General features: G+C 50.8%; 1 protein-coding gene across 1 annotated transcript in view; it reads left to right on the top strand.

The window, feature by feature from the left end:
• The first annotated feature begins 9,528 nt into the window (after nt 1-9,528).
• Nucleotides 9,529-14,791, top strand: part of SYT2 (synaptotagmin 2) — a 102,400-nt gene continuing 97,137 nt past the window's right edge. The window contains exon 1 of the mRNA XM_060644098.3: nt 9,529-9,766. The gene's annotated coding sequence lies outside the window, so the exon portion shown is untranslated. The remainder of the gene's footprint in view (nt 9,767-14,791) is intronic.

The following is a 14,791-nucleotide window of genomic DNA, read 5'->3' as shown; positions in this document are numbered from 1 at the left end:
CAGATGCAGACTAATGCAATGTTAACCCCCCTTACAAAGGTCAGTTCTTTATCTAACTTGCTATTTAGGAAGAGACTGAGTTGTAGATTTAAGATTGAAGCCCAGGGGGTACCTGGGTGGCTCAGTGGGTTAAGTGTCTGACGATTGGTCTCGACTCAGGTCATGATCTGACGGTTTTGTGAGTTCGAGCCCCACATCAGTCTCCATTCTGACAGTGCGGAACCTGCTTGGGATTCTCTCCCTCTCTCCGCCCCTCCCCTGCTCTTTCTCTGTCTCTCTCTCTCAAAAGTAAATAAAAGAGTGAAGCTCAGGCTTTGGGACCTCATTCCACCTGAGGCAGAGCAAATTTCTAAACTGTTGGTGATCCCAGTTATGTGCCCAGCATATCAAGTGCCTCCTATATTTTCAGCCCTGCACTAGGTTTTACAGACTGAGGAGGCATAGAACACGGACACTGCACCCAAGGAGCTCCAAGTTTAGTGTAGGAAGGATCTGTGTGTAGAAGGGATCTATTTTCTCTAGTGGGCATGCACCATTGTGATAGAGCCAGAGAAGAGCAAGGCTTCAGAAAGGTGAACAATTTGATTGGCGCTTGAACTACAGCACTGCCAAACTGGCCACGTGGCCTTGCTCAGGATGAAGGCCTGGTGCATTTAAAATTAAGACTGGTTTGGGGCGCCTGGGTGGCTTGGTCGGTTAAGCTTCCGACTTCAGCTCAGGTCATGATCTCACGGTCTGTGAGTTCAAGCCCCGCGTCGGGCTCTGTGCTGACAGCTCAGAGCCTGGAGCCTGTTTCAGATTCTGTGTTTCCCTCTCTCTCTGCTCCTCCCCCATTCATGCTCTGTCTCTCTCTGTCTCAAAAATAAAATAAAACGTTAAAAAAAAATAAAATAAAATTAAGACTGGTTTACAAGATCCCCAAGGACAGTGATCCCCCCTCCCCCACTCCTTGAATTTGGTTTGACAGCAGCTACGTAAAGTACCACCTAAGGTGAGTCAGACAGACGTGGACAGCAAATCGTTCCAGTGTCTAAGTAGGAACAGGACTTGCCTCAGAGTGGGACCCTTGGATACAACTCTCAGCTTGCATGAATGGAGAAGAATCAGGGAAATGGTCCCATGTGTCTGCTTAGCATCTGCAAGGGACCCACAGGGTGCCAGAACAAGATGTATGACTAGGCCAGGCTGAGGAAGAAGGCATTTCAGGCAGAGAAATGCCATGTATAATGAAGAGAAATAAAAACCATCACAACCCTCATTATGTGCCAGGCACATACATGCTTTGCATGTATTCACCCATTTAATCTTTATAACACCCAGTGAGGTTGGTACTATCATACCCATTTTACAGATGAGAAACTGGAATTTAGAGCGGTTAAGACTGAGGGCCATCAAGCTGGTATACAGAGGAACCAGGATTCAAACCCAGACAGTCTGTTTCCAGGATCTGGACCCATAAAAAGATGGAAGGCCTCTGAGTACCCTTGAGTCTAGCCTTTGGGATGTGGGGCTCTCCAAAGCAATAAGCCATTCCTAAAAACTCACCAACAAAGCTTCCGATGCCTGGGGCACCTGGTTGGCTCAGTCGGTTGAGCATCCAACTCTTGATTTCTGCTCAGGTCGCGATCTCACGTTGTGGGTTTGAGCCCCATTGTCGGGCTCTGTGCTGCCAGCGCAGAGCCTGCTTGGGATTCTCTGTCTCCCTATCTCTCCACCCCTCCCCTGCTCTCTCTCTCTCTCTCTCTCTCTCAAAAATAAAACATTAAAAAAAAATTCTGATGCCCTTAAAAGCTGTGGGGTTTCTCCTTCCCACCATCAGTAGGGTGAGGCTGGTGAGGCTTATAGAAACCTTATTTTTAGAGAAGTGAGTGAACATTCTTCTCTTTCCTAAGCTGGTTTGAGTATTCAGCTGCCTCACTAACATCCTGGTATCTGCCGCCTCAGGGCGTGGACACACAGGCCTGTGTGCAGGGACCCTGCCCTCAGGAGTTTCCTGGGGGTGATGGCAGTTCCATTCAGCTCCCCACCCCACATGCACACCTTCACCCCCCATTAGCTAAATGGGACTGAGGCCAGGCAGATTTGCTGTGTTCCTGGCAACAAGAACCAAGTCAGCACAAGAAAACCAAGACCTTTCGGGGCACCTGGGTGGCTCAGTCGGTTAAGCGGCCATCTTTGGCTCAGGTCATGATCTCACGGTCCATGAGTTCGAGCCCCGCATCAGGCTCTGCAGGCAGCTTCAGAGCCTGGAGCCTGTTTCAGATTCTAGGTCTCCCTCTCTCTTTCTCTTGCCTCCCCACCCCCCCACCCCCCCGCTCACGCTCTGTGTTTCTGTCTCTGAGAAATGAATAAACCTTAAAAAAAAAAATTTAGAAAACCAAGACCTTTAGTGATGAAACTTGCATAGGCAAAATTATGGAAAGTCTCTGGGTGACTGGCCTGACTGGGAAGAGGAAACCACAGCATCAGGTGGGCCTGGCCCAGGTTAAGCTGTTCTTGTGGTGCCTGAAGCTCCTGGTCAGTGCCTCGTAACCCAGACAAAAGACCCAACAGGCCTGTGTCATTTGTGGGGCTCAGCTGCACGCACACAGAGCTGTCTTCTGTCCAGGCAGAAGCTGATACATAATACAGTGCCCTAGGGGGCCAGGATCTGGCTCAGGGTGTTCAGTCCTTTTTGAACCTTCCCAGGCCATAGGCTAAGCATGAGCAGGCTGGCAGTTAGCCCCTGACTTCTAGGCTTCGTGAGTTTCCTTGGGAAAGTTACTCAAGTGTTCTGGGGCAAATGAGAATTCTCTTGCTGCCTCCTAGAGCCAGAAACCATAATTACTGCTGAGTACTTACTAGGTGTCAGGCACTGTGCCAGGAACTGTATCACCTCCATTAATCCTTGCCACATTTCTCTGAAGTGACCTAACTTGCCTGAGGGCTTGTGAGGTCATGGTGAGTTGAGATTGGAACCCAACCTGGGCTGCTGCAGAAGCCAAAATGGTAAGCACTACACATACAGCCTCTTTGAGGAGCCAGCAGGGGAAGACACCTTACAGGACCTCTAACCCAACTCCCTGTGTGAGTGGTTTTTCTAAAACATAAAACTGATGCACTTCTTGTGTTCCTTCGATGGTGTCCATTCCTTCTGAAGAAAATCCAGACATCCTGGGCAGCCGGTCCCAACATGATGTTACTTTTGCCCCTCTGATCTTTTACTACTCCCCAAACCCACCCTACTCTGTAGCTCCTGTGGAGCTATTTTCGTTTCCCTAAGCATAATAATAGTAGCTACCTTTTTATCAAGGCCTTGCTTGGTGTTACAAACATTACATTATTTAATTAACATTTTTTTGATGTTTATTTTTGAAGGAGAGAGAGAGAGCACAAGCGGGAGAGGGGCAGAGAGAGAGGGAGACACAGAATTCGAAGCAGGCTCCAGACTCTGAGCTGTCAGCACAGAGCCCAATGCAGGGTTCGAACTCGTGAACCGCAAGATCATGACCTGAGCTGAAGTCGGACGCTTAACCGACTGAGCCACCCAGGCACCCCTTACATTATCTAATTTTTACAACAATGCCTTAAGGTAGGTGGTAAATTCTCCAATGGCTAAAGAAATTGAGGCTTTCGAGAGGTTAAGAAGCCTGCCCAAGGTCACAAAACTCTCTGACTCCAACTTTCAAGATCTTCAGCGGGTGCAGTATCTTCTTTAGCCTGCTACTATTGTCTCTGCCTGGAGTGCCTTTCTCTAAATCGCCTCCCGGGACAACTAGTCCTTTCTCTGAAGGCAGCTGAAGATTATTCTATCAGGGAAACCTGCCATTATTTCTTGCCCTCCTACCAGGTTGAGTCAGTGGCTCTTTCAGGTCCCCATGTACCTTTCACTTTTTTGTTGGGGCACACGTCTCATGCCCCGCCTCGTGGCTGGGTATTTCCATATCTGTCTTCCTGAACTAGGCTCTGAACTCCCTTGATACTTACCTCTATGTTGCCCGGCCCCAGCAGGGCTCCTGGCAGACAGTAACCTTGGTGGTGGTAAAATTTTATTGACCATATAGAGGATGAGCACGTGAATGATTCTGTAGTTCAAGAGATTTTGCTTCAGATTTGCACCTAAGACCAAGAGAAGGGTGGCGGATGGCCCTGGGACACCCAGACAAAGAGTATATCAATCCTAGACCTTCTTCCCTAGATGTCCTCTGCTCTGGCTTCCGGCGCTTACCTCCCACAGCTAGGGCACATCCCAGGGGGCAGGTCTGTGATACGACCTCAATTTATGGAGGGTTTTAATGGACACGGGGATATTACAGGGCCAGGATTAATTAATCAGAAAGTGTTTTAACTGACTTGTTTTCATCCCTTCGATGATGGGTAGCTTTATTTTTAAATTGTGTTTTTATTCAAAGTAAACTCTACCCCCAACATGGGGCTCAAACTCAACCCCAAGTTGAAGAGTCACATGCTCTACCTACTGAACCAGATAGGTGTCCCAATGATGGAGAGCTTTATTTATTTTTTTTTTAATGTTTGTTTTTGAGAGTGAGAGAGTGAGTGTGCAAGTGGAGGAGGGGCAAAGAGAGGGAGAGGATCCCAAGCAGGCTCTGCGCTGACAGCAGAGAGCCCGACATGGGGCTCAAACTCATGAACTTTGAGATCATGATCTGAGCCCAAGTCGCTTAAGTGACTGAGCCACCCAGGTGGCGCCCGTGTTCACCCTCTGGAAAGAAAAGACATCCTACCCTTGTGTGATTTCTAGTTCTGAGCCCCTGGTTCTTCACATTCCAGAAAGCAACCCCCTCTCTGCATACACCATCTCCCTCTTATTTGGGGATTCACTTAAGAGTGTAAGGGGAAGTAGTTGGGGAAGGGGGCAGTTTTGACATTGGGCAGAATAATCCAGAAGAACCATCTCCTCTGCTAGAAGAGTGAAAAATAACACTCAGAGTAACTAACTTACCTGGAACATAAGGCTGTGTGTGACCCATGCTTCACTGAGGAAGGAGGAATAGTCTGCTCTGGTGTTTAAAATCATTATCCCCTTTGGGGCGCCTGGGTGGCTCAGTTGGTTAAGTGTCTGACTTGGACTTAGGTCATGATCTCACGGTTCGTGAGCTCGAGCCCTGCATTGGCCTCTGCGTTGCTGGTGCAGGGCCTGCTTGGGATTCTCGCTCTCTCCTCCCTCTCTCTCTGCCCCTCCCCCACTCATGCTTTTTCTCTCTCTCAAAATAAATAAACTTAAAAAAGTTATTCCCTTTGTATTTGAGAAGGAAAAAATCATTTTCAGACAAATTAGGAGATAGAAGAATGTAAAAAATGAAGTCCCCATAGTATTCATTAGTTCCTAGGATCTGATAAAATTCTGAGATTATTATTTGTGAATTTGTGGATTTCTTTTATATGCCAGACATGGTCCTGGAAACTTTAAAATGCCTCCCCTCCAGGAGTGTAAAATTATAGATAGGAAGTCCTTCGCTGCCCTCCTCCTCCTCATTCTATTATATTTAAGAGTTTTATTTGACTCCATTTTATTTTAATTTTTGTATTGTTTTGTTCATTGCATGGGGAATAAATAATTATAGTCCACTTAATCAGCTTCCTGGAGGAGCTGGCCTTCACTGGCTGTTTGGAGACCAGTTTTGTTTTTTTTAATTTTTAAAATTTACATCCAAATTAGTTAGCATATAGTGCAACAATGATTTCAGGAGTAGATTCCTTAATGCCCCTTCCCCATTTAGCCCATCCCTCATCCCACGACCCCTCCAGAGTCTCTGTTTTGTCCCCCTCCCTGTTTTTATATTATTTTTGGTTCCCTTCAGTTTTTTTAAATTTAAACCTAAGATATTACGTGGATTGTATGATTTTTTCTTTCCAAATAAAATTTTTTACTATTATTACATTTTAAAAATCACAGAACTCCAGGCTGAATATTATTAGACACACACACACACACACACACACACAGTCACTAATCCCCAAAATCTGGCTGAGTTATGCCTTAGGGAAATTTTTCAGGGCAACCCCACACACCAAGCTGGGATAAATAGAAACACTGAAGTATTCTGGTTTCACCCACAGCTCCAGAGTGATCTTACACATAGACTATTTGTTGGTGGAGGGCATTTTTGCTGGGATAGAATCATGTTGGTGGCCATCACTGCCCTGGACTGTATGATTTTTAACGTTATTCATGTTTCATTTTATTTTATTTTATTTTTTTGCTCTATCTAATTAGTGTCTTCTGTATTAACATTTCCATGTGATACATGAAAGTCAAGTAGATTTTAGTATGAAATATATTAAGTAAAATTTAAAATACATTTGAGATTGGCATATCCAATCTCAATTCATCTCAATCTCAATTCATTCCTAGCCCCTCAAATGCACTCAGATCACTTACACGTTCTTTGATATCCTTTGTTTCTTACTTAACAGCTAGCTACATGTGCTTCTTCCCAAAATGACTTTTACAACTCACAGAAAAATGTCAAAAGAGAAAATTTTTGCCTGACACGGGAAACATGTCATGACTAACATTTTCTGTGGACTTTTAAATCTTTTTTTAATTAAAAAAAAATTTTTTTTAACGTTTATTTGTTTTTGAGACAGAGAGAGACAGAGCATGAACGGGGTGGGGGGGGGGGCAGAGAGAGAGGGAGACACAGAACAAGAAGCAGACTCCAGGCTCTGAGCCATCAGCCCAGAGCCCGACGCAGGGTTCGAACTCACAGACCGCGAGATCGTGACCTGAGCTGAAGTTGGACGCCCGACCGACTGAGCCACCCAGGCGCCCCGACTTTTGAGTCTTAAAATCAGAATAGAAGACGAAAGCTGAGACCTTCGGTGTCAGGCACTGCATATACGGACGTTTTTACAAGTGTTTGCTCAATGCCAGTCAGTAAAGCAGGTGTACTTCAGTGGAGAGTTTAATCCTTGTTTGCTTAGTTGTCAGGAACAATAGAAACCACTCGTGAAGGGGGATATGGATGTGTGCAGGGAAAGGGGGATGGGAACTATAGCTTCAGGGGTGAGTGTTTGTGTTCCACGTGTGTGAACAGAAAGCAGGAAACGGGAGCTGGCCAAGGCCTGCGGGTAAGATTGGCTGGCCTGTCTCCGGCTCTTTTCTATTTGCTCTGATGACAAGCAGAGCATTGAAAAGCTTTGTGCAGACAAAGACTTCACCAGAACCAAGGGGAATACAATCCAAGAGTTAGAAAGTGTAAGGGCTGGCAGACCCGTGAGATAGGGAGACCCAGAATGGGATTATTTAAGCAGAAGATAAGCCACCTGTTGGGTAGGATGCTGGGACTCCGCATCTCTGGTCCCCGGGGAGAGGTGGGATGGCGTGGATGCTGGTCTTCCCTGTTCTGTTCTGTCTCCTACCTGTGGAAAACTAGAAAAAGGAAACGTCCAGGCAGCGCTGTGCATTGGAAGGTGGTGAAATCATGTAGCCAGGGAGTTACAGACTCTTTCTCCCTGGAGAACTCTTGGAATTAGTTAGGCAGCCCTCTGCCACCTTCATGGGTGCGAAGTGATACGGCATGGAGGCAGAGGGATCAGTTGCCTTGATGGTCCCTACGGGAGAGCAGGCAAGTCAGTGATGGTGGTCTAAGACGACCAAGGGCTCATCTTTTTACAAGGACCAACGGTTGAAAAGCAAAGTTTTGATAATTGGCCGGGTGTGTGTGTCTTTCTCATTCTTTTGGTTTCCAGCTGAAGCCTGGGGGAATAAGCAGGAGGGATGCTGAGCTCCTGATTGGGTTTATAACCCAGACACTGCTGGCCCTGATGAATTAAAAGAACATTAAGGCCATAGCCAGGGACACCACATTTTTCATTTAATCAAATTGATTGCAGCATTGACTCTCTAAGTAGTCTGGAAAGGCAGGCTGGCTTCCTCTGCCCTCAGGCTCCCAGGTGTGCTTAGGGGAACTTGGAGGCAGCAGATTGATCTCAAGCCCGAGACTGGTGGACAGTGGCACCAGGTAGCTTGGCTGGGTTCTGTGTGAGGAGCTCTCTCTCTGGCCTCCCTCTGCATGAATGTCCTGATTCATTGTCATAAGGAGCAAACTGAGCCCCTCTGACTTATGAAGCAACAAGTCCTGGGATACACCTGGCTAAGGTGGGACCGAGCATCCTCTCTGAATCCTCTCTGAAAGTGTCAGAGGCTGCCGCTGGATGATTGTTACTAGTCTGGTTTAGTCCCGCATAGATTCAGACTCAACTCCCCACTTCCTCCTCTGCCCCTTGTTGCAGATGCTGAGCAGGGATGACCTCCCCTTTGGTGACAGCCACTGCGCCCTTGAGGCGAGGTGGCTGGTGGCGGTCTCCACGATCTACCTAGTGAGACAGACACAGAGCACAAGCAGGGGTGGGGCAGAGAGCGAGGGGGACACAGAATCTGAAGCAGGCTCCAGGCTGTCAGCACAGAACCCGACGCGGGACTCGAACTCACCAATCGGGAGATCATGACCCGAGCCCAAGTCCGGCGTTCAACCGACTGAGCCACCCAGGCGCCCCAATGATCTACTTGGTATTATTGGCAAAGTGATCTGGAAGAGCGCCCTCCACCGCTGCTTCTCTCCACCTCCAAGCTTGAAATCCTATTTCCTCTTTGCAGTCCTCCGTTTGGCTTCCGCTCTCTCACCTAGTCTTTCACTGGGTAAATGTGAGTTGATCCGTCAGGCTGGATCCTGAGGGGGAGCCTCTCCCGGCATCCAGGGAGAGAGGCAGGGTGCTACTGTCCTATTACAAAGTTGACTTCACAGAATGGAAATTCAAATTGTGCTGTAAGCAATTTCTGAGGCCATACCCCCCGCCCCCGGGCAGCCCTGGTGTCTCCGCGGTAGGCGAGGAAGGGCTCCGCCGCGGACTTGCGGCTCTTCTCCCCGGGCTCTTCAGTGCCACCACCTACTGTGTAGCTGCGGCTTCTCGGCCAAAGTACCATCCAGGGGCCGTTTCCATTGCAAACTGCTCACGATACCCACCTTAAAGGGATGTCTTAAGCATTAAGAAACCAGCATGTGTGGAAAACCGTGTCGTTTAATAAATGGGGGTTTCCTCTCCACCTCCTGCCAGACTCTCCCCCCTCCTCCCATTTTCCTTGCCGCCTCCCCAGGCTTCCTCCCACTCCCCCCCCCTCTTCTATTTTCCACCTGTAACTTCTCCCAAACATGCCCCTCTTCCACATCAACGCTTTAGGCTCAGAAGCCTCTGCCCTCCAGGTGGCCTTACTTGGAGGACGGCGTGGGGAGAGGGGCCCGGAGATCCCAAATGCCTACGGGGGCTCCTGAGGCCAATAATGGAGCCTTGAGCCGCAGTTGGGCTCCGGAGGTTGGGAGAGGGAGCTGGCTCAGGGGTGATAGCCCATCTCGGGTGGGGACGATGACGTCCCGCACTGGGTCCGACTCTCCCGGACCGGGAGCGGCAGCCGTGACCTTGAGCGGGAGGCGGGGGCGCGGAGGGGACCAGTCCCCGCAGGTCCGCCCCGCCCCGGCCCGGCCGGCCCCGCCCCCCGCGCTCCCGCGTCTCCTCCCCTCACTGCAGCGCTCGCCGCGCTCGCCCAGCCATCAGCGGCCTCCCGCCGCCGCCTCGGCGCAGACTGCTAAGCTCAGCAAGTCTTGCGGCAAAGGCACTTCGGACCGAGTTGGGGCCGGCGCGGAGCGGGGACTCCGGGCCCCGGGGGAACGGACGCCCCTGCTGCACCGTGGCCGGCGCCGCGCCCTCGCAGCCCTCCGCCCCCTCACTTCGGAGACCCGGCTTCCCTCCTGCTTGGCCGCTCCCGGTAAGTCCGTGCCCCCCCCCACCCCTCCGTGCCCGTGGGGGGGCACCGACTTCCCCTCCAAAGTTTCTCTGCCTGGGGCGGGTTTTCCGCTCCTGGGCCGAGGGGCCGCGGGGTGGGACCTGGCTCCCGGGGGTGGGGGGAGGGTGGGGTCCGGGAAGTTCGGGGCCAAAAGGGGGCCGGGCTCCCGCACCGTCCTTCCGGGGGAGTTTGGACGCGTCCAGGTGGAAGGTTCGTTTTGGGAAGCTGGCCCCGAGGGGCGAGGAGCCGGCTGCTCTGCGGGTTTGGGGCGGGAGGAGGGAGCAGCATTCCTCCCTGGGGCTCGGGGGGATGAGGTGCGGAGGGCTGCGGCCGGACGACGTCCCCGGAGCCCTCGGGCTCTGCGACCCCGTCGCTTCTGGACGTCCCCATCTACCCCCCGCCATGGCCGCCGGGGGCGTCTCCAATCCAGCTTCTTTAGCCCCCGCCTCACGCCTCGGGGACCCCCCCCTCCCCGGCTCCGCCGTCGTGGGAAGGGGAAGGAGGGTCTGTGGGCTTTGGAGGCAGAGACCCTGGCTGGGGAGCGGGTGGGGGGACAGACTACAGGGACTTTCTGGAAGGGAGGGTCGAGAGGAACTGGGACAGGGACGCGAGAGGGGGATGGGAGCACCCCTCGCCTCTCTCCAAATCTCATGACTCAGCACGACCTAGGACGTCCCGTCCCTGCTTCAGCCCTCCTCCCCAGGGCTGGGCTCCTAGACCCAGAAAGTGCAGACAACCCCAGCCGGCTATTCTGGACTCCTTCATTTACCTTCCCGATTTGGGGTCGCCCCTTCCCCTGCCTCTGTTCAGGCCCACCTCTCTCAGGACACGGGGGCTTTTTTTTTTTTTTTTTTTTTAAACTAAAAAGAGAGAGGATTTATCCTTCTACCCCATTATCTCAGTCTCTCCCCCATTCTCTTTTCCCCCTTTTCATTCCCACATTCCACAAGTGCCTCCCGGACACCCCAGCCCGTGGCGTGGGGGTGGGAGGGTCTCGGAAGCCCTGTGTCTCCCTCTGCAGCATCCTCCCCCTCTTCACTGTAAGGTAGAGGAGTAAGTGTTCTGGCTGCTCTCTCCTGTGGCAGCAGAAAGGAGCGCAAGGACAGAAGCGGTGGTCCAGGAGGGGGCGCTGCAGTGGGGAGACAACGGCAGAGGCCTGATGGGGTGGGTGGTGGGTGGACCCAGATAGGAATGGGGTGGGCAGGGGGATGAGGAAGTCCTTAGGCTCCTAGGCTCTGTGTACCCAGAGAGACGGGAAGGTGGGCAAGGTCTGACCTGGAGAGCTGGAGGGTGCCCCTCCTCCTCTCCCGCTGCGGTTGCCCTGAGGGGGTCCCCCGTGTGTAATAATTATCCTCAACCTGACCCGTCCAGCTCTTGGTAACCTGGGCACTTCATCAAGAGGATGTGACCGTGAGGAGAAGGATAGCCCATAATCTTTCTAAGTCGTCTCCCCCTGCTTAGGTACAAGTGCTGACTTTGGGCTGCTAGAAACATCTCTGTGTCCACCAGAAGTGCCAAAAGTAGAGCCGTGTCCTGTGCCCCTAAGACAAGGCCGGAGGGGCAGGTGGGAGGGGCAGGGTGGTTCTGATGCAGTGGGACGTGCCTGGTGAGCAGTGGCCTGGGAGGCACTGCCAGCTGCAGCCTGTGTCAGGGCCCCAGAGGTGAGTCAGCGTCAGGGGTCCACACCAGGCAAATTGAGGCCTGGGCCAGGGAGCCCAGCCCCAACCCTGCTTCTCTTCCCCATGACCCTGGGAATGACTAGTGCCAGCTGAACCCTCAGTCCTGGGCTTCTCTCCTTGGTGCAGCCAGCCGCTGTCCTGCTTGGCACTTAGATCACTGGCTTCATCCTCTAGGACACCCCTGGGGGGGACTTGCTTTTTCTGGGGACCTCTTGGGCTTGACCCAGGCCCACTCTCCATGCCTTGCCCAAGGAGGAGCTGAGGAGCTTCTGGAAAGCTAAGAAAGGGGAAGGCAGAGATAAGTGTTCTATTTCCAGAGTCACATAGACCTGACTTGCTGTCTCTAGTAGGAAGAGACTCGAGGTCATTCTCCCTTTCACCCTCGGTCAACTTCCAGGCAGATGTAACAGGAATGTCCCTGGCACTGCAGAGAACTGGGGTGGGTGGGCTTTGGAGGTGGCTGGAGAATCCTCTTCCCTCCTGTCCCTCAGCCAGTATTCCCCAACCCCAGGCAAGCCTGATATCGAAGGACCCATTGCCTCTACCTGGACTCTGTCCTCTCTCAGCTGAGTCTCCTCTTTTCTCCACTGACCCTGTAGAGTCTGTGCAGCCCTCTCAGGAGAGTAGATTGAGGGGCAGCAGGTGGTCTGGGATCCAGGGTGTGGGAGGGACAGTGAGGATGGAGGGGGAGGACGTTGGGGCTCAGTGGGCTAGAAGAGCGACGCGTTGTCCCCTTCCTTGGACAGAAACATCCTCAGGGATAGTCAAAAGCTGTGGACGGTAGAAATGCTGTTTCACTTGGCTTTGGGATTTGGGCTTTCCTGATCTCAGTTCTAGCTGAAGCTGGATTGTTTTTCTTGAGTGACACACACAAAAGGTTCAGGTTGATGGAGATGATTTTTGAGAACTGAAGTGGCAGTCCAAAGGGAACTATAGACAGTGTTCACTCAGTACAGGGTAGTGGTTAAAATAGGAGGCAGCAAACCAACAGGCTTGGGTTCATAATCCTAATTACAAAGTGTGTGCCTTTATTAATTCATATTTAATATTTATTAAATACATATTTATTGGGGGGCAACAGATATTTATTGGGGAGCACCTACTATGTGAGCACCTACTATGTGCATTGTTTTAGTCACTGTGGATACAGCAGCGAACAGACCACAGTCCCTGCCCTTGTGGATTTTGCATTCCAGCCAGCCTAGGCAAATTGCTTAGCTACTGTGAGCATCAGTTTCTTTTTTCTTTTTTTCTCTTCATTTTTTTAGTAATCTCTACACCCAACACTTGAACTTACGACCCTGAGATCAAGAGTCACGTGTTCTACCGACTGAGCCAGCCAGATGCCCCCGAGCCTCAGTTTCTACATTCATTCAACTGTTAGCTTTTGAGAGTCTACTCTGTGCCAGGGGTATGTTAGGCACTGGAGATTCAGTTGGGAACAAAACAGACCTGGTTTCTGCCCTCATGGCACTTACAGTGGAGTGAATGACACACAGAATTAAACAGACGTATAATTCATCACAATTGCAACAGCTGTTAGGAGGACATACAGGGTGGTTCAAGACCGTGCATTGGAGTGACGTGACCAGGTCTGAAAGGTTTTCATCTGTAAATCAGAGGTAATAATACTTACCCCACAGGGTAGTAAGCATTCAATAAATGATAACAATTGATAGGGCCCACTGGACAGATACAACCCTAAATTCTGTACCTGAATAATCATCATACATGCAACAAGTTGATTATCCTTCCTCCACTAGGTCAGAGAAGCCAGTCCTAGGTTCTCATGAGAACGGGGCGTCTGTGATGGATAGTATAGTTTAGTGAAATGTCAAGTCACAGAGCCAGTATAGTGACTCTAGCCAGATTGCCTGGGTCCCTCCTGCTTTTGTCACTCGTCCTGACTTTGGGCAAGTTAACCGAATTCTGCTTTTCAGTCTGCCCATCTGTAGAGTGGAGGTAAAATTCCTACCTATGACATAGGTTGTATTTGGTGAGGATTAAATGAATTAATTCCTGTCAAGGGTTTAAAACAGCGCCTACCACATGGTCAAGGCCATGTAAGTGTTTTCCATCGTTATGATGTCACCTATGGGCCCTCCTAGCCCTTTCGCTGCCCACAGACAAGACTCTTCCTTGGGTTTCCCCACTGGAGGAAACGCTTTCCACCTCTGTTAATCTTAAAAACTCAAAGGAATGAGCTGCTATAACTTCTTCTGTGGCCATTCCAGCATTTCTTCCCTCTGACTTTCAGGCAGTTTTTTATGCCTGACGAAGCCGTATTTTGTCAAAGCTTCATTTCTGGGAAGGACTTGTCTCAGCAGTACTTCCTTTTCATCCCTGGAACTGATAGTTCAGGGTAGTAGCCAGAGTGATGGGTATATTTGGATCTGGGCCTAGAGGACCTGACCACTCATTGCGAGTTGGCTGCGGGGAGCACCTGGCTGCCAGCCCCTCTTCTCCCCCCACCCCCCAACACAAAGAAGTCTCAGCTTCAGGAAGGGGTCTAAAATTAAACATCAGGAAGGATGCCCCAAATACATGGTATGCAAGAGAGGTTCTAAAAGCTTCCTCCCTGGATAATTTCCAGACTAGGACAGACTTCCCCACCTGTCTGGTCAAGAGACCATATGACTGAATGCCAGGGATGGGGAGGTTGAATTCTTAGGGAAGTAGGCTATGAGTTGCTCATTCTGTTATAATAGTCACTGAAACTCAGAGGGTTTGGTGCCACCAGGCAGCTCCCAAATTGGGGGTCAGGAGCAAGAAACGAAGAGGACAGCCCTGCCGTCATAAAGTCAGAAGAGGCCCTTTTTTGACCATTTCGTCCAGGGCCTCAGGATTTCAGCGTTTGCTATAGGCAACACTCACCAGCAGTGTAAGAAGTGGCATAGCCAGAATGTACCGACTGGGCACCAAGCAACACTGCCGTCACCCACCGAGCCTGCTTCTTTTTCAATCTCCCCCCTTCAGTTCCCCTTTCTGTAATGAAGCTTTTCTGTCTCTCATCACTGCGGGCCTTAGTACCACAGAGGCCTCAGAGCAGCCATCATGGTCCCATTTTATAATAAAGAGGCAAAGGCCCGGAGAAGTTATGTGACTGATTTAAAATCTTGCACCATCAAGAGGTAAGAGCAAGGTCTCGAACCCAGATCGTAGACTTTGGGGGTCTTTCCAGGCCACTGTAGCTAATTGGTCAAAGCTTCTCCCTAGTGAGCCTCCCCTCCCCAGTTCCCTCTCACCAGCTCTGTCTAGAGTGTGGAACTGGCCAACATGGTCAGGGGTCCTCAGTGTCATCAGTGCTTTGAGTATAAGCAGGGAACCA

Source organism: Panthera onca, chromosome F1, assembly GCF_046562875.1.
Source record: "Panthera onca isolate mPanOnc1 chromosome F1, mPanOnc1 haplotype 2, whole genome shotgun sequence".
NCBI classification, from domain to species: domain Eukaryota; kingdom Metazoa; phylum Chordata; class Mammalia; order Carnivora; family Felidae; genus Panthera; species Panthera onca.
This window is presented reverse-complemented; position numbering and strand designations above follow the sequence as displayed.